This window comes from Geospiza fortis, unplaced genomic scaffold (assembly GCF_000277835.1).
Source record: "Geospiza fortis unplaced genomic scaffold, GeoFor_1.0 scaffold147, whole genome shotgun sequence".
NCBI classification, from domain to species: Eukaryota; Metazoa; Chordata; class Aves; order Passeriformes; family Thraupidae; genus Geospiza; species Geospiza fortis.
Window position 1 is genome coordinate 3,403,691 of NW_005054372.1, and position 14,775 is coordinate 3,418,465.

Here is a 14,775-nt window from a genome sequence, read left to right on the forward strand (position 1 = left end):
GCGACGGCCACGGCTCCCCCCCGCCGCTTGTGAACTTTCACGGAAAGCTCCAGGGAGAGGCTTCCCGAGAGCGCCCCAGCAAGATTCGCGCAGACGCTCGGCGCGGGTGCGCTGCAGCCCGAGGGGCGCGGGGAGCGAGCACCCACCGCTGCCTCTCTGGACACGAGGGATGGATGGCCTCGGCTTGGCCGTCCGTCCCAGGAGGCTGCTGTGAAACAGTCAGAAGAGGTCTGTGCCAGAAGCTGAGAGCTGAGGAGCAAATGAAGCCCATGCAAAAATACAATTCATGTCATTAAGACAAGCGCTTCCATGGGGAAAACGATTCTGTCCATTCTTCTGCCCCTCAGCTCGTAGGAGGCACCAGGCTCGCCACCTGCATTGTCCAGAGCCAGCTGCTAATCCAGCATTGCCCACTGTGGGAACATGTGCCTTGTATTTGGGATTTGTGCATGGCAGCCCCAAGAAATGCTCTCCTGGCATGGGCACAGCCAGGAGGGACCATGACTGCACCTGTGCAGGGTGGCATCACTCAACTGACAGGTGAAGTGGTGGAAGAAGAAGATTCAGCCACCACAGTTTGGGGGCTCTTGCTGCTTCACTGCAGTGTGCTGTGTAACTGTGAATAAATTGGGACTTTGCCTCACATGCTGTGAAGAGGGCACAAGTTAGAAACCCAGGATAACTGAGCTTGGCAGGGACCTCTGGAAAAGTCCTGGTGCAACCTGCTGCTCAGTCAAGGGCCAGCTCTGAAGCTCAATCAACTTCATGGTAAGATAAGGATTCTCAGGACTAAATGTAAGAAAACAAGTTTGAAAGACCATTGACAAAAGTAATGACTCCAGGTATAGGCACCCAACAAAGGAGATCTGGGCTGGCTAAACCCAAGGTGAGTAAAGTTAATAAACCAGCTTTAGCTGTAATCTGCCTTTAACCCTAATGGCCTAGAAAATTAGGATTACAAAGGCTTTTCTAGGAAGATTAATAGAAAAAATAGTATCCAGTCGTTTAACTGTACCATTTACAGGCCTGTGATGACTACCACAGTGACCTAAAGTGACCTAGTTATACCAAATTTGTGTAAAAACTACTTTCAGCAAGCTATATGACTATGTATTAGCTGCACACCTTCTGTGCTAGGAGACCTATGGTAACCTGCCCTGTTATTACTGTAATAGCTCGAACCAGAAGGCAGTTTCAAATTCAGGATAACTTTCCATTTCAAAAGAAATGCAGAATAAAAGTTAAAATAGTATTTTTTAAATCACATGTGCTTTTTCTGCAGCTCCCAATAAAATCCTCTTTCAGAGTTCTAAGCACAGCCCCACAATCTCAAAACAAACTCTGTGCAGCCTTCCCCCTTGTTCCTCCAGCACAGTGTCTGAACCAAAAGAAGATATTGCCCCTTATCTAGGAGTCTCCAGATGCCAGTTGTGGATATTCTGTTCCAAACACCCTGTCAACAGGAGCCCAGGCAGTGACAGAAACACAGGTAGGCAGCACCACATGACCCAGGTCACCAGCAGCTGCCTCTGGGACTCCTGAAGGGCCATGGATTAAATTCATTTCTGAAGTACATCTTGTGTAAAGAGAAAGTTAATTTTTGGTCTCAGATCCTGATTCTGCAGACAATATCAAAAGATCAGAAGGCCTAGGAGAAGCTATAGGGAGCTAAGGAAGGTGAAACAGGAGTGTGAGACAAGACTGACTTTGCATCCATTTAGTTTTCTCACAGCATCTTATCCCTCTGAAACACTACCCTTGTAAAACAAAAACCACCTGGGTTTAAGTGAGCAGAAAGGTAATTTTCCAGACCAAACCCTCCTGACTCTTGTAAACTGGTCTCAACAACAGCTGTGGTCCAACACTTGTTTGAATCACTGCTGTTTGGGCATGTTCTTTAGGGACACAGAAGTTGGGCAGAGATTCAACAGTTCACAGAAGACACACAAGCAGAAAGTGATTCCTGTTGGAATAACAGTTCCATTCTGAGTGAGTCACCTTCCATCTTTTGCACCTCTGCTCAAAGAGGAACAAGAGAAAAAATGCAATGCAGAATTATTAAGAAAACATTGACCAACCACAACTGTATCAACCGACATGAAGGGGTCATTTCCCCATTATTAGGAATACAATAATTTTGATTCTTACATCATGGCCTGTCTCCTGTATAACTGTGGATATTACCCACAATTTGTAGAATAACCTGAAAGTATTCAGAAGAGATGGAAGGGCCCAAGTCCCTACATGTTAAAACTGGCATGCAAAACCTAATACTTCATCTGAATAAATGTGGCTGGACTTTGTCATGCTCATCCATTTTGCATTCACCACTGTGTTTGACAGGTTGGGCTCCCAAGAGCAGCAGCAAAGAGATGGTAACATCCACATTCCTAAAAGTCAAGCTCTCTGTATCTGTCAGTTACTGACACTTCCCATAATGACACTTAAAAAAGAGAAGAAAACCAAGAGTTGTTGCAAACTAATGAAGCCTGGTTTCCTGCAGCCTTGCATCCTATGGTCAGCTGCAAGGTCTGCTTGAGTCTTTCCCCACTGTCAGAATATCTTTTCCATGATTTTAACAGGAACCTAACAAACCCACTAATAAAGTTCTCCTTGTCTGCCCAATCACAGAACTTGCCATTTATTTTTGTGATCACCCCCTGTTTGCCAATTTAGTTGAAATTGTCTTAAAGGCTCAGAAGACTCTGGCCAAGGTGGATGGACAAATCCACAGCCCAATGAATCACTCACTGACAAAGACTAATCAAGCCTTTTATTCTTAGGCAAGTTAATTAAATATTTTACCTAAAGAACGCTAAAGCTGAGAGAAATGGATGCAATTCTTATGTATGAATTGTGAGACTTAAATACACGGGGATGAATCACTCAGCCTACAACTATACTTGTCACTAATTGAATCCCTTTGTATCAGGCTTTTAAGAGGTCAAGGATTTAATGGAATCAAAAGTAACTTCTCCATTTTCCTTTCTTTAGAGATTATCATAACCAAGACAGATGCGTGGGCAACACTATGAAAATCTTTGCACCATCTCTTGTCTCTGGCACTTAGTGAAGGATTTTTGCCTGGCTTCTCCAATGGCTGTTTATATCAACCAGATTAATACATACTTTCTGAATACTGCAATCTAATAAATACTTCATATTTAATATATCAGTAATTCACAAGAATAAAATGTATCTCTAGACAAGGGATGCTGTAGAAACAATATCTATATGGTATTATTTCACTGTGGTGCACACTTAATGACAGGAGAGTTTCAAAATACAAGTATGGAGCAGATTGGATGAAAATGCTAAGATTTGCAAAACTGGAAAAGAAGCTTCATTATATAACTCCCATTAATGCATTCAAAGTCCTGTAGCTAAATCACCTAAGAGATAAAATGATGTCTTTATTTTGTCCAAAGTCAGGTGACTGCATCACAGGTCAGAGCCCAATTGTCTTAGGTAGGTACTGTACAAAAAGAGAAACAAAGGTTGATTCAGCTTCCATCCACAATGTTTGGTTATGCAAAGGACAATCAAAACAACACACTTCTAGTCCAAAGCATGACCAGAATATTTAATTACTTCTTATTCTGTTGTGACTATTCTAGGTGAAATGCAAACACAAGAGAAGTGCTGCTGATTTTTATGGGCTTGTTAGCATCAAGGTTGATAATAAAGGAATGAAGCTAACTGACAGACTAGCAAATATAATTTTGTTTAGAAAACCCAAGCAAGCTAAGCAATGTAGGAGACCAACTCTGATAAGTGAGGAACTCTCCCAGTTTCAAATCTTGTTTAACTGGAACTTCTTCAGAGACGCCAAAAGGATGGTTTAGATTTAGTTTAAGAATTCCTAAAACAAAGCGGCTTCCCTACATGTCTGTAATCTTTTATGTCCCTTATAAACTCTGGCTCAGTAAATACACAGGGGCACACAAAAAGATAAATTACTGAGTATCACAAACCTCTAAGCTCCTCTAGTCCCAAAACAGAAATGGCTCAAAAATCCAAGGCAAGTTTTGTCCTGTTAATGGCAGAATTATTAGTGCTATACTAATAACATTTACTTACATTTTTACTGACTGTCAGATTAGACTAAAAGGCTTCAATTAACCCACTTTATTTTTACCACATCAATTTCCGATCAAATACTGGAAATATTACAGAAAGCTTCAAATTCTGCTCAGGCAGAAACCAAGATGCAATACTAATACTCCTTTTGTTTGCAAATAAAAATATTGATAACAATTTGTTTCACCCTCACAGCTGCCTTAGCTTGATAAATCAAGATGACTGCAGGTGTACAATATGGTGGAAAATCACAGAATTACCCACTTAAGCATGCTCCTTGTATATTGTTCTCCTCTTTTAGAGGTTGATTTAAATTAATGTATCAAGGTGCATTTAGGATACCTTGTTCTATTCATTAGATACAAAACAATTTCCAGTTACATTGTGTTTATGTTGATCACATCACTAAAAGCACAAGGACCTGCAGGTTTTTTGACAAAATGCTCGTGGCATGAAAGCAACTTAATCTCACATATTTATCAAAATGCCCAACTCCAAAACACCTTATGATTCACTCTGACCATATCATTAGATAACAACTTAATAAACAGCAAAGCTTTACTTCCTCATTACTCAATTAACAAAACCCAAATGCTTTCTTCTTTATTAAATTAAAATTATTATACATAATGCTATACTCTTATGCCAAACAGCAGAGCTTTTATTTAGCTATGCCTCTGAGGTTCCAAAATAATTTTTATTTGTATACTGCAACTACAAAAAAAAATCTTTCTATAGTCAACAAATCTAGGCGTCTTAACACTTTTCTCAGTAGTTGCTCCACTTGACAGAATAAAAAACAAAGCAGGTGTCAGGCTGTTTTATTCTCATTAATTCATTGATGCATTGCTGTCAGCAGCCAGTCCAGATGCCCACAGAAGAAAGCTTAATTAATAGGTAGCATTCCTTGTCACAAAGAAAAAAAAATCTACTTCTGTGGGAAGTTGTGAAGTAAAAAAAAGTGAGTAACTGCCTTTGTTCTATGAAGAACTGACTAAGCTACAAAGTACATGTTCAATTATGCTGTTCAAATTTGAACAATATAAAAGAGTGGATTTCACTATAGTGTATTATCTCTGATTATTACAGAGAGCTCTCTCCAGTTATGGGTATACTAGCTGGCATGCACTTATGAGAAAAATTTGGAAGAGCTGTAAGTGACTTAAGGAAAAACTAAATAGCTTCCAATTTTACCAGTATCAAGTTAGCAAACAGCATGTACACAGAAAAAATTGTCACAACCACCCCTTGGCCAGTGGACAGGCAGTCACTGATTCAATGACAGTAACTGAGCAGCTCAGCACTTTTACCAGTGAGTAGGTAAACATACATTATAATTTTGTTTAGTTCTAGATCACAAAACAAAAGGGAAAACAAGTTGTACAATCACTGTCACTGAGAAAACAGGCTGACAATTAATACAAGATGTCTTGATCTCCTTAGGTTTTATCTTCCATCAATCAAAAGAAAAAAACCCAGCTAACCTGTACACATTTGTTATGCCACAAAGTGGCCTAGTCTGAAACAGAAAACAAAAGGTGAAGCGTAATTTTGTGGTGGCTATTGTAAGATTATCTGTCTGCAACCTTCATAATTTCTCATCAACAATTAATGAGCAAAACATGGGAGCTGTCTACACCTTAAGAGCTCACAAGAGAACAAAAAATTTTTGGTTTATGTGGCCAGATAGACTGTGGGAACTTGGTTTTCCCAGAATAGCTTTCACTCATGTCTTTTCTGCCCTAAAATTTCATGGAGCTTATTTGGCAAAATATCAAAAGTTGAGAAATATTTGGGTATTTAGATCATCACAATATGATGTGAAGGATGTAATCCTCAGATTTAGATTCATCTTCATATTTGTCTATTAAGTTCTTTTAATTTCAAATATCATGTTAATGTCCTACCAACGACTTAAATTCTGATCTAATATTAACAGTACTTTTATCAGTGTCATTTTATTAAACAGTTTGCTAATACAGTTGCATTTCTGAGAAAATGGTTTGAGAAAAATAAATATTAAGCTCACCTAAAACCAAACCATTCTAAATCAGTGTTAAGTCTTTTGTGAAGTATCCAGAGGTCCAGCTGTAAGATCTGGAGACCACATAAAGACACCATTTTTCTAGGAGGAGATGTTCCCATCTGGTAGATGTTTAGTGGGGAGTCAGTATGACATGTGTACAGCTACCTCAGTCCCCTTGAACTCTTCATGGAAAGAGCTTAGCAAGGAATGCAGATGTGAGTAGGCTCCAGTTTATGGTTAATATGTTTTTTGACCATAGAGCAAATCCTTTCTACTTGCAAGCATGCAAGCTTCAGTGGGTGTGGGACTGGGACCTAACTGTGTGGTCTTGCATGCCTATTCCGAGGCATGGGGAAGGCTTTTGCTCTGAGTTTTCCAGGGAGTGTGCTAAATTTTGTCTCATGGCTGAGGTCTGCAGATACAGCACTGGCTGGTTCAAAGCCAAACCAAGAAAAATGAGAGGTTTTTCTGCAGAAGACATATTCAGCTAAAACACCATAGAAAACCACGCTATTTTTAAGCTGTGAAATAGATTTACTTAAAGTAACAGCCTTCAGGAGTGTCTTCTTTAAATAATTAACAGAACTGTACATGAATTTTGTTTAGGTGGTACCTTTTTTTTCTGAGCTGGCTTATTCTTTTTCATGTTATTTTTTTTTCCTTGTTTGCTCGCTATAAAAATTTGCATGGTCTCAGTGAATAGATAGAGATAAGTCTTTTTTTTTTTTTTTTCCCCAAAAAAGGAAGTTACTGAAATAACGTAGCACTGTGAAAAATGTGTACTATCAGATGCCAGGGAACCTGACTGCCACACATTTTGGAGAAGATAATTGAAAAAAACCAAAAACCATATGAGTAATAGTGAAAATTAAAGTAATAGAAACATAATAGACAACTGGTGCCAATTCCTCTCCTACAAACTATTGTTTTTGAAAAGCAAAACAGCTGGAGGCAGATGTTTTACGTAAGTAAAAGGCTGGAGGGCTTTGGAATCACGAACTGGAGAAATACAAAGCACTTCACACTTTCCAAGGCTCCTCTTATCGATTCCATTTCTCCACTTAAGAATTCATTTCCTTTATCTCACTCTTGGTCTGCATTTGAGCCAGTTAAACAAAACCCTGCCATATTTTTAACATCTTAAAATCTTATTTTATGCACCAAGCCAGGTTACTTATATCAGGACATTATACTACTTTTCCCAAAGAAAAGGCACCTTTTGTCATTGTCCTATGAACACAGGATGACCCAACTACCCTAGGAAAAACCAGACTGGTACATAAATATCATACTGTTTTGAACAGCCCTCTATAGATCCTAGCACTGGTACCTCATGTAAACACAAAGGACGAAAAGGTATTTATCTATCTTTTTTGTCTTCTATGTGATATTTTCTCTCCAGTCCCAAATATTTGTGGCCTACTGTGAAGTTTCCTTCACCCAGAATCTTGAAAGAGTCTAAATGTCTAAAAATGCAGGTAGACATTTTCAATGCTCTTGGTTCCTAATTTCTAGGAAGATCAATGGGAGCTATGAGCCCATATGCATTAGAAAATGAATTTGCATTTAGAAATTTGGCATTAGTGGCTGTTTCAGTTTTCTTCAGAATTATTAAGAACAGGGAAGTCTGGCAAACATCTGTGTTTTTTCCTTATGCCTGGTACATCATTCTGATACTTTGAACCTGTCAATCAGCACCATGTGAGAGGTAAGGAAGAGCAAATGTGTGTCCATAGGAAATAATTCACTTGCCCAGAGGGGCTGTGGACTCTCCATCCCTGGAAGTGTTCAAGACCAGCCTAAATAGGGCTCTGAGGAACCTGGTGGAAGGATCCCTGCCCATGACAGGGGGTGGAACTGGATGATCTTTAAGGTCCCTTCCAACCCGAACTATCCAGTGATTCTAATACATAAAGTTTATACAACAGCTTATAGAGTCACAGCATTTTTCATAGAGCTCCAGCTGTAAGATCAGGAGATTACATAAAAGTCCCAGTGCTGGCTTTAGCAAGTGTGACAGTCCTCATTTCTTCAAAGAAAGACTGAAAACACAATAAATTAATCCTCTACACCCAGGATACTAGAAAACAAAGAGGGATCAAGAACTTCATTTTAATTTTACATTATTTAAGATATTCTCATGATTTTTCAACATTTTGGTTTTTCTTTCACAGTGCTGTGGCAGAAGGGTCCAGCGTGATGTTCTCACCATCTTCTGCCTGACTAAACTTGAAAAAGCATTTGGTGGTTATCACATTACTGGACTTGAGATGATTGCTTCTGATTTTGAAACGATACTTAGAATGATTTGGGTTGGAAGGGATCTTAAAGATCATTTAGTTTTGACTAGATACCATGGGCAGGGAAGCTTCCACTAGATCAGATTGCTCAAAGCACCATCCAGCCTGGCCTTGGGAAGTAATTTTCATGAAAAAGGAACTTAAACTAGAATTCTTTTTTTCCATCTTTGGTTGATAATTCTGTATCCCTGAACTATAGAAGACAGAACACAAAATCTGGGGGAAATGACATTTGAAACACCTAACAAAACAAATCTGCCTAGGGCTCATTAAAGAGTGTTTGAAATCTGAATTTGCATCACCCAAACTGTAAAAATTGACAAAGAAACAGAGAATGACTTTCATTTACATTTTAGTGACAGCACTACTGCTAAAGTCCCACACCTCACTCTAATTTCATATATTATTCAGTCTGGCCAGAGAAGTAGCACATTTATCCACTGAAAATAAATAGTGTTAAAAAAAACCCCAATCAAACAGAATGATCATATCTTTTCTTCAAAGACAACTTGCTTAAGAAAAATACAGTAAGCCCACAGATTTGTTTCTGCTATTGTAAAGATTCTGCCGTTTTAGTCTGCTGTAATCATATAAATTCATCCATTCAAAAACTTAACTATTGTAAGTCTTATTCATGAAAAGCCATTAAAAATACCTGAATGGCAGAGCAAAAATAGCAGTCTGAAAAGCAAATAAACCATCCATTGCTATATTTATAAGACTGAAACCACCTACATCATACTGTCAAAAATTACTTTTCCCTATGAATTTTAAAACTGTTTTATGTGGCAAAAATAATCACCCTTTGTGCCTATAGTGCAGTGTTTATATATTTTCTCTTGTTCAGTTTTTGATTCAGGAATAAATCATTGTTCCTGCAATTTTCCAGCAGTAGTTCCAGCTCTTGTAGTTTCAGCCCACATAGAACTGCATGAAAGGACACAAATCTTCTGATTTGGGAGAAAAAATTAAAAAAAAAAAAAAAAAGACTTCTTATGGGGTTTCTGTTGTGAGCAGAAAATATTAGTGAAGAGATTCAGTTGTAGATATCTTGCTACAACATTTTTCTCATCTCTAGTTTATTTCTACCACTTTATTTTCAAAGCACCTTAATTTTCTAGTTTTTCCACCTCAGCTGTATTAGTAGTTATCCCTAGGGATATGAGTATTACTGTGAATCAGGTGCATGCCCAAGTAAGTATCTTTCCATCTCCAAAACCAGTCTAATTCTTTATCCAGCTGTGGAGTATTGCATATGGCTGCTGGACTTCATTAGTTTAATCAGTCACCCCAGCAGCATTTGATACAGTGCTTGTCACTGTTAGGTTACAAATTACGGAGAATGTATTGAGCACATTACTGATTTTGCAATTAAAAAAAAAAAAAACTGAAAAAAAAACAGTAAAGGAAGATCCTTTACCAAAGCTCACAAATCAGCAGAGATCTTGAACATATTTAACTCATCTAACTTAAGTCATGCAAATGGATCCACTGATTTCACTAGGAATCTTCCTTTGCATGCCTTGAAATAAAACATTTCAATGAGTTTTTTAAAAGGGTTAAAATGGTGCAAATATTCACTTCATGTCCATTGCATCCATGAAGCATTAGCATTTCAGAGAAGGATTCACTTCATGGTTGTATTTCCCATCAATGTAGGCTGTCATATTGGTCATCTGGACCTTTTATTTACAGCCTTATTCATGCTGTGACCCCTAAACCAGGTTGGAAACCCATTTGCAGCACAGTTAAAGGGAGAGGCCACTTGGTAATCTAAGGTTTTTAGGTCCTAGAGAGATGACACCTTAGAAACACCTGGATCCCAAGTATCCCATCAGGTCAACAGACCAGCTAAATTAAAGGATATTTCAGTATATGGGCTCTACAGAGGATGCTAATCTAGGACAGGTCATGCAATGCAACAGAAATACTGCTGCTCCTTCTGCCCACCAAACACCTACCAGAGAATAAAAGCAGCCTCTGGCCATTCAGAAGTTTACCACCTCTGACATATGCATCAATTTAAATAATGTCTTAACAGCTACAGCCATCCACTTATTGTTTCTCCTACTATAATGTTGAGGGCGACCCTTAGATGGCCTTACTGACATGCAAACCAAGCCTACAGGGATCTTCTTCAGGTGGCTGTAAGCCTTACATAAGCTCAAGTGGAAGAAAATGTTCTAAGATTCCATTAGAGCCACAATGCAAGTAAGATTTATTTCCTAACTTTTTTTTCACTAGGTTCAATTATTTCCAGCTAGTTAGATATCCTTACAATCTCTCAAAAAAGTTTAACTCTTTCTCTTCATGGGTTTATGTTTTATTACCTTAAAGAGTTCTGCCAGTATTCCCCATCATTGTCATCTTGTAATTGTGGTTTCCCTGAGTTTTACACATTAAACTAGACTCACACATGGAGTTGAAAGACAAAACTCAACCAGCTCTGCTTAAGCTCAGGTGTGCTGGCCCCAGCTGTCACCCAGGCTGCTGGGCTTGTGCTGACTTAGCCAGCTGAAACTCCAGCAGAGACTGCACCAGCTCCTCCCTGGGACATCTCACTGGACACAGGCAGAGATTCACATCCATGTTTGCTTTTTCCTTAGCGACTTCCTGGAGTGGCAAGTCAGGATCTGACTTTTCTTCATAAAATGTTTACTGCTTATGAATGTTCTGTACCATTCTTTATCTTCTTATCTCCTCCAGACTTCCAGAAGATACATATCAGGCATCTCTGCATCCTGTATTACAAGAGGATCTTGCTTTTCAGCAGCAGAACTTTCATGAGGGTCTGTGCAACCTTCAGAGAATATTATCACATGGGATTTATTGTTTCCACAAATTTACTTGAGACAATTTCTAAAACATTCTGAATCAACATCTTCAGAAAAGTAGAGCAACAGTGTTGCTGTTTTCTTACAAAAACCAGATTTTGCCGTGCAGATTGTGAATGAGGTATTTATCACTGAACCAATAAATGCATCACTTACTTCTGTAGTTAGTTTGACCCTCCGATTTTGACTACTAAATAAATGAACCTACAATAAGATAACCAAAAAAAAAGACAGAAGACAGGTGGAAAGTTTAAGTGTCTCCCTTAAAACAAATAAACAAGAAGGAAGATATTTGCAAAGATTTGAGTTGAAAGACCATGAATGTGAATACAATCTCATGAAATATTGCCCAGAGTTGACCCACTAATGACAACAAGAAGAGAGCACAGTCGTTGGTTTAATGGGGAGCAAGAGGAGGCTTTTTAGATAACAATACACCAGTCTACTGAGTCAGGGCCAGACACTGCAGGTAATCAAATACCTCCTGCTGTTCTGATGAGCATAAGTAGATCACATCACCTTCTGTGCAATATCATGCTTTACACATCTCACAATAGCATCTGCTTCTTTAATATATGTTTGTCACAAGGGTTTGGGTAGGGAATCCCTGGACAATAATATTTTAGAAGAGCTTTCATTGGCTCTATTTATTTTCCAAACATGTGCAGGTGTAAGAGGCAGAAAGGTTTGGCTCTTAATGCTACAACATTCCTCATCTGCACACCTGCACTTCTGGCTGCTCTTCTCATCAGAATGCTGAAAGTTGGTAACTGGCACTGCTGCATGATTAATTTTAGTGTTTAACATGTACTAGCTCTGTGCATTCACAAAGCTAATCAAAACTAAATAATATGTGGCACTATCCAATTGGCTAAAACTAGAGAAAATTACATCAAATTCTTACCCCTTTTGAAGTCAACAGAGTTAATTGTGCCAAACAGCATATGTGTTGAGCTTAGGCTTGGTTATAGACTGAGTGCAGCTGTAGGACTGACCAATACAGAAGGGGCATTCATCTGGCATGTTGTCTGAACATCCTTCTTTCCAAATCCTCAAGGAGTCATGCTGAATAAGATACTTAAAAATAGTCCTCTCCTGACACAAAATGTCAACATAGCATCTGTTATTTTACCATATTCAACAGCAGCAAGGCCATCAACACACACCAAATCTCTGAAACTCCCACAGGACCCTCCTGTGACAGGCATGTGCTACACTGATTCACTCACTCAGGATACCTTGTCATGTGGCTGGACTGTGGTGCTGAGCTTTCTTTTCAGAGCACTTTTTATTGCTAAAGAAACCTGTGAATACTTGTCTAGTTCTAGAAAAGCACTGGGAACACCTTTCTCAGCAATCGTTTCAGATGAGAACTAAATTTGTCTCTGCTGTTTTTAGTATGCATTTCTCAAAAAAATATCAGTAATCGCTCTATTGCCACAACATTTTGATGAAAAATATTCAAATTAGAATTCACCAGCCATGAATGTCCCGTCCCCCCCCCCCAGGTTGTATTCCCATGGATTTCTCTAAGAAGCATTCTCCTTTTAAAGCCAGGCATTTCTTCCAGGATTAATATGGTGCATTCATTTGTAATTGGATGCTAGATATCCAGCCAAAAATAGCTACATCAGGCCAATATGCAAGTATTTATGTGTAAAATACACTAGGATAGAAATGCAGCATCTCCTATTTTGTTGATGACACATGTTCCCTGTCTCCAGAGGTGATCAGATCACTCCAGAACCCAAGCATATCACACAGACATTAGGAATAATTTGGGGAGCAGAGAACTGAAGTTGAGATTCAAGCTAATATGGCAGCAAGATCTCATTCTCATCAGCTGAGGAGGTGGGTGAATGTAAAGGGTCTGAAATGCAGAAAGAAATGTTAAGGTGAGGCATCAGGAAACGTTCCATAAGGTGAATTGGCAACACTTGGAAGAGAACGCCTCTGGTGACTGCAGATCCCTGTGCACATTTTAAGCACCAGTAGAACAAGGCTTTCTGTAGAATGGCTGAGCTACGGCTGACCCTGGTTCAGAGCCAAGAGGTTCACCAGATGGCCATTACCAGCTATATTTTACATGTGCATAGCTTTATTTTAAACCAGAACACCACAAATAAGAATTTAGCCCTCAAAAGAGCACAAGTACTCAGCAATACCTTTGGCTCAGCTTATCCTCTGCCCCTTTTCCACCAGATATTCCTTTAACTCCTTTCAAGCTACAGTCCTTCTTGTATTCCTTGGTCTCCTGGCCCATTTGCATACAGATTTTCAAAGCTCTTCTATGCTTTAGGCTTATATTATCATTTAGTTTTCCAGTCACTCTGCTTGCCAGCTTCTTTACCCTCCATTACCTTGTCTGATAGAATTTAGATTGCTTTTCCAGTATCTACTTCACCGAACCATTTAAAAGTCATTCTTAACCACTCTTGTATTATTTCTACAGCAACTTTCATTTATTATTCTCAAAACTCCTTGCATGTTGTACATACAGGTCTAAGATTATGAGGAGAAAAATATATCTTAGGTAGAAGTTCGTTAGTCATGGAATATTTTGTAGTTTTTAAAGCAGATGTTTCAACTATCAATAATAACTTTTTATCATATCATGAGTACAAAAGACTTCCTGTGCATAAAACTATGAATACAATACTATGATAGGAAGTGCTTGTTATTAACCTTACTGTGTATTTAACAATTTATATAGTATGTTTATCACTGTAGCTGCAGAGAACTGGAGAGTTTTGACATCTTCACGTGAAGATGTGTCTAAGGCACAAGAAAATACCATCTCAATTGTAATTGTTATCACTTGATAAAGTAATGGAGAAGGAGCATATACATACTTACAGTGCATGTGTGTATATATATATATACATAAATATACACACTGCATAGACCAGAATGTGGCATATACACAGCAGGTACTGGCATGTATAATCTGGGGACGACTTCTGCATACACAACCTAGGGAGCAGCAGTTACACCAAAGAAGCAGCCAGAGGCAGCTGTGGAACTCAGAAGTGAAAGGGCTAAAGGAAGTACAGGTCAAACAAGTATCTCCTACAGAACCTGTCACATCCAGTGAAGAGAATTTCACCATTTGGGTGCTCTGAAAATCCTTAAAAGTAGGAAAGGGTGCATTGGATGAGATTAAAGTGGTAAATTCTCATCTTCCTGGATGAATTGCACAGCTGATTGTAAGGTAAATGCCTTGTAAAGATCTTGTAAATGTCATGACAAGGTATTAAAACATGCTTTTCCCCTAGTATGGTCACATTTTTTAAAAAAAGAAATTGGGAATAGATGCAAACACCGCCATCACTGTTGTGTTTATACTTTACCCAAAGAAGTTGTGGATTTCGCATCCTTGGAAGTGTTCAAGGCTGGGTTGGATGGGGCTCTGATCAATCTGTTCTACTGAAAGGTGTCCCTGCTCATGGCAGGGGGTGGTGGATGAAGTCCTTTCCAACACAAACCATTCTGTGATTCTATGAAATTCTGTGTGCAGTACTGATCTTGCCATTTC